Below are 12,480 nucleotides of genomic sequence, written 5' to 3'. Positions count from 1 at the left end.
ACTCGCTGAGGTGGCCATTTGGGGCGTTCTTGATCAAGACTCTAAAATGTATGCAGGTGTCTTTCAAAATTATTTAAAGATCCAATGTGCTAACAGCAAAGGTTGAGCGCATTGTTTCCATACTTACTCCACCCACCAAAAGCTACTCCATTGTGTGATACACTGCGGTGCTCTCTCCATAAAGGCAGTACGCAATGCTCGGCCGTAACCGAGAGACATGTTTGTATGTGCTCAGGCACAGAACTGTCACTCTAGTGATCATCTCCCAGTTTCTATGCGTATTTGAGTGTAGAACAGAGGCGCCAGCAGGATAAAAATTCATAAAATCTTTAAAAATGCTTGGAGGAAGTGGTGGACTAGCCTCCCAAAAGCAAACAAGAAATTCTGTTGATACAGATTAAATATATTTATTATACGATACCCCAAAACAGACAGTGATCGATAGTGTGTATGAAGCTTCAGGCTGGTTTCAAACTGTGGATTGGCGGCAGCACCACCAAAAACAGGCCTTTGGGCATTACCGAGTTAGTATGTGGTAATCCCTGTCTGGCATCCGGCCAAGCAGGAAGTACGCTCACTTCTTATTGGCTAATCAATGATGTGCGCTGAAGCGTATTGCTAAAGTACACTTCTGCGCATACGCAATGTGAAAAACTTCAGCTGTTTTTTTAAATGCACGCACTTTGCCATAGACTTACATGACTTCCTTTCTGATGCAGCTTGCTGTAGGTCACAACAGGAGCCGCATGGCAACGTAGGTATGGGGGGGGGGGTGTTAGATAGAGCACTTCCGGCGCAGCATACCGCAATGTGGGAAGTATGAACTACCCCATAGACTTACATCAGCCTACAGTGGGGTGCGGTAAATGTGAAAGGGTCCTCAAGTTTTATTTAAATAACGATGTAGGTAAAAATATATTTTCCGAACTCTGAAAAGTAGGCGGAACACGGTATGTATTTATTGAAACCAACAAGAACTGGACAATTTTCAAACTAGCTAAAAAGTGCTGACAATACACTTAAAATGGTACAGAAATTACTGGGTGCATTGCCTTTTACTAGGCTCTAAATAAGTACATCGATTTTAGTCACATGGACCAACATCAGAGACTTACACTTCCCAAAATACATTTTATACTTGCTTCCCAACACTGATTATTTACTAGGGAAAACGGCATCATCTTACAATAGATTTTTATTTTAATCTTATTTTCACTATCAACAATGATGTCCTAAACATGAGCAAATACATTCTGAATCCTTATCAGTCTTATGGATTTGCTAGTAAGATTTCACAGCTTTTCTTTTCTGCAGCAGATTTAATTGGTAACTATGTTCTGGGATTTTTAACTAGGAAGAAAAGCTGAAGCATGGTAGGATTGTTATTTTTGCTATTATAGCCAAGAAAGAAATATTACGCTTTTTGAACTGCAATAAAAGGATACAAGCTGGCATAGAAAACTGAAAGCTCAAGTCAACTTAACAAATGATGAGTAAATAATTGTGGGGTTATCACAGAAGCACGAAAGAGGAGCCAAACTTTCCCTACAGCAGATATTGAAAAACTAATAGACCCAATTTGATGTTTAGAAAGCTCTTCAAAGGGCCAGAAAGTGAAACCGTAAAGACTTAGAGATTTCAGTCAGATACTGTTTATGAAAGTTTCCTGTTTTGCCTGAATGTCTTTTGTGTACTAGAATCAGGGTCGGATTTCTGGAAAGGCCCCAAGCCCCGAGTCTTGGGCGGCAGCTGGCCAAGGAGGCACTGGGCATGGAAGAGGGATTGCTACATATGGAATACAAAGGTTGAAAATGAGGAGCAACACGGAAATAGGCAACTGCTGCCCAAGGGACCTGTATAGAACTGAATGAAGCTGCTGTACATAAATGTTAGACATGGAAGATGGGGCTGCACAAGGAATATGAGGGGATGATGTACATGGAAGGGAAGCTGCAAGAACGTTGGGCTAGATGTGGGAAAAGTAGAAATCCAGCCTTGACTTGAATGTTATAGGAAGGTCGGCATAAAAGCTTTTGTGATGTCGTAGAATAAAGAAGGAAAGATATTTTTGGGGTGGCATCACTATCTAAAGCCTGTGTCAAATACCTTCTCATTCTTTGAAAAAAAAATAGACATTCTCAACAGTCTTTATTATTTTTTTTATTATTATTATAGATTTGCATGGGCATAATATTCTGTGATGCTGTGCATAGTAGTAAAGTGACATGTAACAGGTATGTAAAAAAAGACATTGACGCATAATGCAGAGAAGGTAGAAGCATAAAAAGTCACAGTGGCTGATATACTCAGAGTCCAACAAAGCATGTACAGGAAACAAATGGGAAAGAACCCTGCTTTCATGTCTTGTGTGCTTACAATCTAAGAGAGCAGGGAAAAAAGAGGTAAGGTAATGAGTAGAGATTTTTGCCGTGAATAGCATTGGGCAGGCTGGCCCTGTACTAATTCCGAGTCGCAATGTCCCGGAGTAGTCTGCTTGCCCATGCCTGCACGCATTTATTAGTACGCATGCCCAGGCCTGGCGGTGCGCATCATTGATAGTGCACCTGTGGCTGAGCATGCTTTGCACATGTGTGTGACGTCACGAAGAGTGTCCGCCTACAGGCGTGCAATCAAGGATGCCTAGGCATGCGTACTAATGGACGCGTACGCACACAAGCATGCATAGTACTCAGGGACATTGCGACCCGGAAGTAGTATTGCCCATAGATGTTCGCTGGCGAGCTGTTCACCAACATCTCTATTAATGAGTAAGTTGCATACAATAGTGAAGGGGTTCCAGAGAGCTTCGTCAGAGGCTGAAAGGCTTGGCCTATGATAAATGATGTGCTTGATTAAACATGTACAGTGGAGGAAATAATTATTTGACCCCTCACTGATTTTGTAAGTTTGTCCAATGACAAAGAAATGAAAAGTCTCAGAACAGTATCATTTCAATGGTAGGTTTATTTTAACAGTGGCAGATAGCACATCAAAATGAAAATCGAAAAAATAACCTTAAATAAAAGATAGCTACTGATTTGCATTTCATTGAGGGAAATAAGTTTTTGAACCCTCTAACAATAAAAGACTTAATACTTAGTGGAAAAACCCTTCTTTGCAAGCACAGAGGTCAATTGATGACCAAGTTTGCACACATTTTAGGAGGAATGTTGGTCCACTCCTCTTTGCAGATCATCTCTAAATCCCTAAGGTTTCGAGGCTGTCTGTGTGCAAATCTGAACTTGAGCTCCCTCCATAGGTTTTCTATTGGATTAAGGTCCGGAGACTGACTGGGCCACTCCATGACCTTAATGTGCTTCTTCTTGAGCCACTCCTTTGTTGCCTTTGCTGTATGTTTTGGGTCATTGTCGTGCTGGAACACCCATCCACGACCCATTTTCAGATTCCTGGCAGAGGGAAGGAGGTTGTCGTTCAGGATTTCACGATACATGGCTCCGTCCATTTTCCCGTTAATGCGATTAAGTTGTCCTGTGCCCTTAGCAGAAAAACACCCCCAAAGCAAAATGTTTCCACCCTCATGCTTGATGGTGGGAACGGTGTTTTAGGGGTCATAGGCAGCATTTTTCTTCCTCCAAACACAGCGAGTTGAGTTAATGCCAAAGAGCTCTATTTTAGTCTCATCAGACCACAGCACCTTCTCCCAGTCACTCACAGAATCATTCAGGTGTTCATTGCCAAACTTCAGATGGGCCTGCACATGTGCCTTCTTGAGCAGGGGGACCTTGCGAGCCCTGCAGGATTTTAATCTATTGCGGTGTAATGTGTTTCCAATGGTTTTCTTAGTGACTGTGGTCCCTGCTAATTTGAGGTCATTCACTAACTCCTTCCGTGTAGTTCTAGGATGCTTTTTCACCTTTCTCAGAACCATTGACACCCCACGAGGTGAGATCTTGCGTGGAGCCCCAGAGCGAGGTCGATTGATGGTCATTTTGTGCTCCTTCCATTTTCGAACAATAGCACCAACAGTTGTCACCTTCTCTCCCAGCTTCTTGCTAATGGTTTTGTAGCCCATTCCAGCCTTGTGCAGGTCTACAATTTTGTCTCTGACATCCTTGGACAGCTCTTTGGTCTTTCCCATGTTGGAGAGTTTGGAGTCTGCTTGATTGATTGATTCTGTGGACAGGTGTCTTTTATACAGGTGACTAGTTAAGACAGGTGTCCTTAATGAGGGTGACTAATTGAGTAGAAGTGTCTAACCACTCTGTGGGAGCCAGAACTCTTAATGGTTGGTAGGGGTTCAAAAACGTATTTCACTCAATGAAATGCAAATCAGTTGCTATCTTTTATTTAAGGTTATTTTTTCGATTTTCCTTTTGATGTGCTATCTGCCACTGTTAAAATAAACCTACCATTGAAATGATACTGTTCTGAGACTTTTCATTTCTTTGTCATTGGACAAACTTACAAAATCAGTGAGGGGTCAAATAATTATTTCCTCCACTGTATATCTTGAAGGAACCCTCAAAGTAAACCAGAGACTTCGTATACTAAATAATTTATTCTTACCTGAGGCTTCCTCCTGCCCCATGAACACGTTTGAGTCCCATGTCATCCTCCCGCTTTCTGCCATTCAGTCACGATCAGCCCCGGTAACTTGCTCAGTCACATCAGACTGGGTCTAATGCGCATGCGCAGAAGACTTAGACTGGACTAGAGATGGCCCGAACCTCCGATTTTCAGTTCGCGAACTTCCGCAAAAGTTCAGTTCGCGCGAACTTTTGCAAACCGCTATAGACTTCAATGGAGAGGTGAACTAGGAAAACTAGAAAAAATTATGCTGGCCACAAAAGTGATGGAAAAGATGTTTCAAGGGGTCTAACACCTGGAGGGGGACATGACAGAGTGGAATACATGCCAAAAGTCCTGGGGAAAAATCTAGATTTGATGCAAAGCAGTGTTTTAAGGGCAGAAATCACATTGAATGCTAAATTGCAGGCCTAAAGTGCTTTCACACATCTTGCATGTGTATACATCAATCAGGGAGTGTAATCCCCTCCCTCCTCCTCGTCTTGTCTTGTCTTCCAGGGATTTGTAGGATGTCAAAAGCCAGCTTATATACATTGGCTGGGAATCGAACCCAGGTCAACTGCTTTTAAGGCAGCTATGCTCACCACTATACCACCAATGCTACATGCTGAAGCCAGCCTAGCATGTACCATTGTCATATACCAAAGAGAAAAATGAGCTTGCTTAGGGATTTGTAGGATGTCAAAAGCAACCTCACATACATTGGCCAGGAATCGAACCCAGGTCGCGGTGCACCATATTATGGGTGTCAAGTCCGAGCATTCCTGGATGAACAGTTTCCTGGAAAGTGGATTGGTTGTCGCAGGGCTGTGGAGTCAGAGTCGTGGAGTCGGAGTCGTGGAGTCGGGCAATTTTGGGTGCCTGGAGTCGGAGTCGGGAAAAAATGCACCGACTCCGACTCCTAATGAATTTGTAACTGTAATTAAAATAGAAAATATGATAAAATGTTCTATTTCTCAGATAATAGTCATTAAAAGTAATGTATATATACGGTATATATACAGTAATAGCTGTGCTTAGTCCACAAAAATGAAATAAACCAATCAAAATTAGTTACTTGTGGTGCTTCAATAAAGCAGTCCCCGTATTTTTAAGGTCAGATATACATATCTGATTGTGACTGTATATATGATGTGTACACAGGAATCTCTTATATATACTAAATAACATCTATGCTGGAAGAATAAAGCCTGATGTGTAGCTGTGTCACTAATAGAGATGGTCAATGAGATAGAAATAATTCTGCACTGATGCTGATTTATGCAAATGTATGCACTCCCTTTGCTGATGAAATCAAATAATTTGATATGTTGTTAAAATTTAGTTTGGTGACTACAAATTAAAGGGTACCTGAGATGGATGAAAAGTAAAGTTTTATACATACCTGAGGCTTCCTCCAGCCCCCTTCAGGCCAATCAGTCCCTTGCTGTCCTCCTCCACCACCTGGATCTTCTGCTATGAGTCCTGGTAATTCAGCCAGTCAGCGCTGTCCAGCCGCATGCCGCTCCCACAGCCAGGAACATTCTGCACCTGCGCAATAGTGCTGCACAGATGTAGTATGCTCTTGGCGGCGGAGTGTGTGCATGCGCACTACGCCCCGACTGGCTCAAGTACCCGGACTCATAGCAGAAGATCCAGGTGGTGGAGGAGGACAACGAGGGACTGATTATCCTGAAGGCGGCTGGAGGAAGCCCCAGGTATGTATAAAACTTTAATTTCATCTGTCTCAGGTTTACTTTGTTACACAGTAGTACTATACTCTACATATGCACTCCCCACAGAGCTGCAGGGAATCCACTGAGAATGCTGTGCACATTGAACAGAGAGGTGTTGTCTGTCACCCATAAACCTGGCTCAGATTGTGCATGAAGAATGTGTAATAGAGGAACAATCTCCTCATTTCCCTTCACAGTACCTGCACATCATTCTTACATGTACCCACAGTTACATTGCCTAGGGCCTGATAGATGTTCTTTGTTCAGGTTTGTACCTTTTACAAGTACTCTTACCAAGGACTAGTTTTAGTCTAAAGGGAATAAATATAGTAGTCTACATATCCTTCTCACTTCAATTGTCTTGTAAAATTTCTAAGCGTTGGCAGTTAAGAGACGAATTTCATGTTACATACTTTTAATCAACAAAATTGTATTATGCAAATTAGAGAAGTCGGAGTCGAGGAGTCGGAGTCGGTGGAATCCTAAACTAAGGAGTCGGAGTCAGAGTCGGAGTCGGTGGATTTTTGGACCGACTCCACAGCCCTGGGTTGTCGTGGGCCAGTTGAATGGCCCCCAAGGTCTCCCGATCTGAACCCCTTAGACTTTTATCTTTGGGGACATCTGAAGGCAATTGCCTATGCTGTGAAGATACGCGATGTGCAGCACCTCAAACAACGGATACTAGAAGCCTCTGCTAGCATTTCTCCTGCGGTGTTGCTATCAGTGTGTGAAGAGTGGGAGAAGAGGGTTGCATTGACAATCCAACACAATAAGCAGCACATTGAACACATTTTATAAGTGGTCAGAAACTTGTAAATAACTCATGAAAGAATAAAGTTATGTTAAAACCACCATTGTTTTTCTTGTGAAATTCCCAATAAGTTTAATGTGTCACATGACCCTCTTCCTATTGAAAAAACAAAAGTTGGATTCAAAATGGCCAACTTCAAAATGGCCGCCATGGTCACCACCCATCTTTGAGACTGTACTGGTAAATCTAAAATTCTGAATTTGTATACAAATATTTTTCCTTTCTATAGGCCTATCCCCTGGTACACTATCCCGGGCCAACGTTGGCCCAATCTGCCTTCAGCTTAAAAGTTTTATCCTGTATACCCTCCCAACCCCCCCACCCCTTTACCTACTAGGATATTTATTTCTCTCCTCACACTTCCTCCCCATCCACACCTCACCAACCCCTGCCCATACACTTCAATAGACGATATCAGTTATTGTAAAAATACCACTCAACAATATGTACATTACTCTGAGGACACTTTATTTGTCTCTGTCTGTTCAGCGTGTACTCCTATTTGTTATTGCCTGAGGAAGCAGGAATATACCTGTGAAACTCGTTGCATGGTCGTCTGGAGTATATAAATAAACCTGTTGTTGTTAAAAACCTGACAGTATTGGAAGAGCAGCATTACTTAAAATGATAAGTTTCGGGAGATTACTCTATCCCATGCAGGTTATTCCGCTCCTGCTAAAGCACAAAGATGTTAGAGCCTTGAACACCACATTCACTAAGTTCTTGTGGAGGGGTAAACGTACTCGCATATGCCTGACTAGACTACAAACTGGATTGCTAATACGGGCCACTTCTCCAACATAGAACTGGAGAGCCAAGTAGCGGAACCGTGGGAACTTACCGGCCTCCTGCATGCAGGTTGGTCCTCCCTCCCAGTCCGACTCAAACACAATGTAATCTACAGGGACACCCTTCTAATTTGGAGGGAAATACGTAAGCTATTTCATCTCCCTTGGAAGATTTCAAAATATATGCCCTTAGGAGGAAACCCGGGTTTCAAACCAGGCTCCCTTCATGAACATTACGCAGCTTGGGCAGAGAAAGGGGTCGTTAAATTAGGTAATCTGCTGGATCTCCGGGAACATAGGCTCTTGACCCTGAGAGAGTTATCCCAAAACTATGGTATTCCAAAATCAGATTTCCTTATTTACAGCCAAATCTGGTCTTACGTTAGGGCTAATCTGCAAAATATAGCCTCAATAGCAAAATTTTGCCATTTGATTTATTCATAAAACCAAGGGGAGAGAGGCTATTCCTCTCGGAGATCCAGAGATCCATAGCAGCAATAGGGATGGATGAGAGAGCGGTACATAACATGACCGGCTGGATGAAAACATTCCAGATTCCAAACTTGGAAAAAAGGATACTGGAGGGAAATAACTCAGTGAGAAGGGTATTAGTAAGCGAAAAATGGAGGGAATCACACCTGTTAATGATCTACAAGGCTAAATATGCCTTTAATATAATCTACAAGACACCGAGACCAGGGTATCTGAACCATTGCCCCAAGTGTCACCACCCTCAAGCCAATATGATTCATTGCATCTGGGATTGCCCCCCAATCCAAGCTTTCTGGGATACAGTATGTACATTTGCAGGTAAAATAGGTAAAGTTACCATAACGAGGGAACCTATGCTGCTCCTATTCAATGCTGCCCCTGAGGAGAACGGATCAGCCCAACCTTTTAAAATGCAGGACATTATACATATAATAATGTTAGCAGCGCGGAAAGCAATCTTCAACAGGTGGATATATCCTACACCCCCCTCACTATGGGATGTTACCGAGGAACTAAGACATTTAATGTTAATGGAAAAACTGGATGCAACAATGAACTTAGACAAAGGAACAAGAAAATTCTTCACCAGATGGAAGCCCTTCTTGTTACACACAATGTCGAACTCAGATCTACATCATCTGATGCAACCCTTCAGATACACCTCATGGTATGCAAAGGCGGACTTATCTGGCTCCCTAGGAAGGCTAAAAGTACAAACCTGAGGCTTCCTCAACATAAGTGACCATGAAGACCACTACTAGGTATCAGATATTGCATGACTGAGTGTTGGACGCACCAAGCAGGAGTGACCAAAGGGTGGGTAGTGGGGGGGAGCGGAGGGGGGAGGAGGGAAGGCTCTTAGATGTAACACCTACTTGTTTTGTATGATACCTTCACTAGTAAGGTCGTTCCAGCTGTTAATGTTTATTTGAAAAATGTAATAAAACACTTTGAAAAAAAAAAAAAAAACCTGACAGTATCTTGTCTACTTCAAGGAGACGAGTCCACCACCACCTCCTGAGGAATTTTAAATTTTTTAGTATCTTTTATCCTGCTGGCGCCTCTGTTCACTCTTATATTACCAATGTCCACCCCTGGTGGAAGGGTCGATCCCCATCGTTTTTCCTGATCTACAGAGAGCGACTTTTAATCCTGAGCGAGGACAGGTCTAATCTCCTCACCTGCCTGTACAGTGGTTACCTAGGAGGTAACCCACTTTTGTGAGTATAGACACTATATACTTTTCAATTCCAACCTATTGTTTTGCTTTCTACACTATATTGGGCTCTCGGTGTCCCCACTTATGTTTATCTTGAAAAGTTTCCCCCCTCACATATACTAATGTTCCACAAACAGGAAGTTAATATCACTAATCATTCCCATTTTATTAAGGTGTATCCATATAAATGGCCCACCCTGTATTTTACTACAACTTTTTTGGGGATTGTGGAACAAATCAACTGGGTTTCCATTGATTCTTATGGGGAAAATCGCTTTGATATAAGAATGCTTTGAATTACAAGCATGTTTCTGGAACAAATTATGCTCACAAACCAAGGATTCACTGTATATCAAGACATTGCTTGTATATCAAGTCAAAATTTCCCCAAAATGCTTGTTTGTATTGCAAAGCGTTGTTAAACCAATTTACTCTCAATCCAAGGTTTTACTGCACATATATTACATTTTCCAGTGTGTGTGTGCGTGTGTGTGTGCGTGCGTGTGTGTGTGCGTGCGTGTGTGTGTGTGTGTGTCTGTGTCTGTGTGTCTGTGTGTGTGTGTGTGTGTGTGTGTGTGTCTGTGTCTGTGTGTGTGTGTGTGTGTGTGTGTGTGGGTGTGTGTGTGCGTGTGTGTGTGTGTGCGTGCGTGCGTGTGTGCGTGCGTGTGTGTGTGCGTGCGTGTGTGTGTGTCTGTGTCTGTGTCTGTGTGTCTGTGTGTGTGCGCATGCCCACGTGCACATGTGTGTGGCTTTATACCCTGTGATAAAAGATACTGGACAAATGGACATAGATGTGTATATGGATATGTACCCTGATAAATAGCATGTCCTTTGCATTGCAATTTGCTATATGCTGCACTACTCCATCCCCTCTGGCCTTTAACAGAGATAACAGATCACCAGTACAGCTCCGCTCATTAACAGATGGTTCCCAAATATATATTTCTATTTTTTCCTATAGGTGCATCCAGTAGAAGTGTTCTTCATATATAGTGGTAAAGGAATATCCCAGATAAGCAGTCATTGCAATTTTGTGGTATATTCTGCAACAAAAATAACAAGCTTTATGACTAAACAAAATAAAAAAATCTGAGAATTTAGTAAATTAGTAATAACAATAAGAATAATAATAATAATAATAATAATAATAGTGGCTTTAATAATGATAACAATATTACGTCCAAGCTTTATTGTCTGGCACCAATACAATAACCTGCTGTTTTCATTAGTGTCAATTCCTTCCACTGTGATCTGCAGCCATAAATGCACTAAGCAGCGCACACAGAATATAAAAGATGGAGACAAGCCTAGCCTATGAATGGTGAATATTCCCATACATTACAAAAGATCGCTATTCCTCATTAATTTTGCTGAAGCCTCCAGATGGGAAAGAAAATATTAATTTTGTTCAGCCTTAGGCATTGTCAACTGTTAAGGTACACACTAAATCACTAAATCTTATTCGCATTAATATCAGATTGCTGATGTAAAAAAGTTGAGGCCCATGGGTATAAGGTTTAGTTTGTCATAAGTGTTATTAATTATTTCCATGTCATGATTAATTTGTCAAAATGGCAAACGTAATGGAAAGTAGAATGTGAGCCGACGTCTTCTCCTGTTCAAAGCATCCTACCTTAAAGGGCTGGTAAAACCAATGGAATTATGCAAATGAATTGACTCTTTCAATGTTGCATAAACTGATACTCATAGAACAGTGCATGGTACATTAGGCTGTTCACCCAGCACAAAAAGTTGAATTTGAAAGGCTGGAATCTTTATGAAAGAGACATTCTGGTTGAGGGTGCTTAGAAGTACAATTTATTTTTCAATAAAGCAATAGACTTTCAACCATTTCACAGCAGTCTCTTCCTTTTTATTACTTTTTTAAGTGACTGGTGGAAAGATACAAATGCCAGTTTGTTGTACAACAGATAAGCAAGATAAGAGATTGATAGCAATAACTGATGTTAAAAGTAAGCCCTTTTTATCCTATTTTCCTTATTTTAATAGGAGTTTTAATGGTATAATCCAATTTAGATGCCCAGAAAAAAAAAAACCCTGCGATACACTACATTGAAATTTAAAAGATTAACTTAATTATGTAAATTAAATTTACTGTTTATCTGTTAAACATTAAAATCAATGGCACAGCAAAGAAAAAACACATTTAGAATAATGCGAGCGTCCAAAAGAAAACCATAAATATGTTCTATGCAAAATTTATTTGTGCCGGAGTGACAGATAAATAGATGCTAATGCACATTTGTCAGGTCAAGTATCTGCAAAACAATCAGGTTTTAATATAACTTTTTTTTTTTACTGGATGTACATAAAACAGTTTTACTGGATTTAAATAAAAGTTGGTAGTAGCAATTGTTTCTCTGAGTTTACTAAATTGCAATTAATTTTAATTATGGCTAAGATAATGAGAACAAAAAAAAGAAGAAATAAAAAAAATATGTAGGATAGCATACTTAGATTTATTACACAGAAATGTAAGAAGCAGAGACAGTGTGAGAGGGAGAAAGGGAGGGACATTTAGAGATTTGGAAAGAGGGAAATAGAGGCCGTGAGGGAGAAAGGGGGAGAGAGAGAGAAAGATTGAGGACCCACTGCCACATTTTCATTGTGTTGTGTTAGGCCCCGTTTACACTTAAAGGACATCCGAGGTAAAAATAAACTGATGAGAAAAACAATTGTATTTATCCTCCTTTTACTAAAAATGACTTTTTTAGATATCCCACAGTTTTATTTTATATTTATATCTAGTTTTTGAATGTTTACTGTTTCATTGTCTCTTTTCAATGACACCTTCATTGAAGCATGCCAGAGCTCAAATCCTTGACCCTTTTTATCTCTTTCCTGCTCTCAGAAGCCATTTACTGATAGAAAAGTGTTTTATGACTG

At 41.0% G+C, this 12,480-nt stretch overlaps 1 non-coding gene across 1 annotated transcript; it reads right to left on the bottom strand.

Moving 5' to 3' along the window:
* Positions 1-5,077: 5,077 nt before the first annotated feature.
* Positions 5,078-5,149, bottom strand: TRNAL-UAA (transfer RNA leucine (anticodon UAA)). Its single transcript has one exon. It is a non-coding gene; the product is annotated as a tRNA-Leu (tRNA).
* Positions 5,150-12,480: the final 7,331 nt, after the last annotated feature.

This window comes from Hyperolius riggenbachi, chromosome 4 (assembly GCF_040937935.1).
Source record: "Hyperolius riggenbachi isolate aHypRig1 chromosome 4, aHypRig1.pri, whole genome shotgun sequence".
NCBI classification, from domain to species: domain Eukaryota; kingdom Metazoa; phylum Chordata; class Amphibia; order Anura; family Hyperoliidae; genus Hyperolius; species Hyperolius riggenbachi.
The sequence above is the reverse complement of the archived record's forward strand: the minus strand, read 5'-3'. Positions and strand labels throughout refer to the sequence as shown.